Genomic DNA, 2,009 nt, shown 5'->3' with positions numbered 1-2,009 from the left:
TAAAATTGATTTGCAACAGAAGAAATTAAGGATACCCTCGCAGCCATCACCCGTGTCAATTGAAACAAAATTTAAGTTCACACACGCAAATATCGAATAATAACACCAATATCCTAATTTGTATTAACAACTCACATCATCTCATGCACATCAAGCACCAGTGGTCTCGTGGTAGAACAGTACCCTGCCACGGTACAGACCCGGGTTTGATTCCCGGTTGGTGCATCTTGAGAGCCATGATGAGTTCTTGCACATACTGTGTGGTTGAGGTTTAATCACGCTCTCCTGATCCCGCGCATGAAATCTTGTGCGCCTGAGCTTTCTTTTCAACTTTTTTATTCAAGGAAAATGACAGTTATGTTTTAAAATATTGAATTAATGATACTTGTTATTTATGATTTATTTAATAAAATTTTTTATTAGTGACCTAACTGTCATTCTTTCCAATCAGATTTTGCGAGTCACTTATTTTAAGTTATATATATACATGTTTCAGTTTCACCTCTTGGTTAGACCCGTTTCACTATATTTTTACTTGTGCCCAATATATAACATTTGTTAATTTTCCTTGCAGGACTGGTGGGATATTTGCATTATCTGACCATTTGTTTAGGCACGGTGCGTTTTAATTGGGTTTGTGCACATTTTTTAAAAACTTATATCCCATTTGGTATGCTGGAAATGAAGACATAGAAATAAAAATAAAATTATAATTCACATTTTTTTTATTTGATATGCATGAAATAAATTTTCATGTGAAAATAAAATTTTTTAAAATAGATTGAATTAAATTTCATAAAAATGAGATGGGTTTATGGAAGTGAATTTTTTTAAATAAAAATAATTTTAATTATAAAATTATTTAACAAATTTATCCCTTCACCAATCATTATAGTTATAACAAACAAAGACATCAGTGGCCGGATGTGGAACAGGGGAAACGCATTAAGGGGAAAGGAAAAGGACCAAGGTTCGATTTCCAACTGGTGTTGCAAAATTGGAGAGCAGTGATGTTGTGACATCTGAGCGTGGGGCTCAGTGTTGATCTGATTGATCCTCCTGTACGGGAGATCCCACTCGGGTTCTGGTGTGATCTGATCTTAAAGGGGGCCAGGTCCCGCTCTGAATCTGGTGGATTTGAAGATTCGCCTGTAATAATCTGGAAAGAGGGGTCTCTCCCACTGTTTTTCTTTGTTGGCTTCTCCTCACCGTGCTTGCTTCCATTGAACCCAACAACCCAACACGGCTTTGTAAGTCATCAACTTTAATTTCATATTTTTGTCGCCAACAACCTCTCCTATTACTTCAGCAATATATTCCATACGTACGCACGTTTGACGTGGTCAGTGTCCTAGTCATTTTAATTAAAAAAATATATATATCCAAGAACTTTTTAAAAAAATTATTTACAAGTAATGACTAATAACATGTTATATTTAAAAAAAAATAAATCATGTTCTCACTTTAATTACAATATATTTTTTATTAATTTTTATTTATAAATAATTTTGTTGAATAACCTTCGAATGTGATTCTTCTTTTAGTTATTTTGTTTGGACAGTAGGTTTCATTTCACCTTTTTCCTACCTACTCCCTCCACACCCATCCCCAATTCTTGAATTAATATATTAGTACTTAATAGTGTCCCACTTTTACATGTGTTCTTAAAATTGCCTTTTATAGGATAAGTTATATCGTAAAGCATCTTTATTATGATATACTATATATTTGAAATCAACAGGTTGATGTGTCCTTTAGTTTCCTTTTTTTTTTTTTACTAAGCATGTGGTTTTTATAAGTTGGAATGCATTAATCTACAGCCAATTAAACAAATCATAAATGTAAATGATATAATCATAACTAATTTTGATGGAAAAGTACAACCCATAAGCAAAGAATTTAAGCAAATAAATAATGTAGGGTATAACACAAAGAAGATTTATAATTCATTTTCAATGTTCTCAATATCTTTTGAAATATAACATTTGATCATTTTTGAAGATGCTTGG

General features: G+C 32.3%; 1 non-coding gene across 1 annotated transcript; it reads left to right on the top strand.

The window, feature by feature from the left end:
- The first annotated feature begins 231 nt into the window (after positions 1-231).
- Positions 232-321, top strand: LOC129291940 (small nucleolar RNA snoR114). Its single transcript, XR_008588831.1, has one exon. It is a non-coding gene; the product is annotated as a small nucleolar RNA snoR114 (small nucleolar RNA).
- The last annotated feature ends 1,688 nt before the right edge of the window (positions 322-2,009 follow it).

The sequence above is a fragment of the Prosopis cineraria genome, unplaced genomic scaffold (assembly GCF_029017545.1).
Source record: "Prosopis cineraria cultivar Desert tree isolate PC_DT_omini unplaced genomic scaffold, ASM2901754v1 PC13, whole genome shotgun sequence".
NCBI lineage: Eukaryota > Viridiplantae > Streptophyta > Magnoliopsida > Fabales > Fabaceae > Prosopis > Prosopis cineraria.
This window is presented reverse-complemented; position numbering and strand designations above follow the sequence as displayed.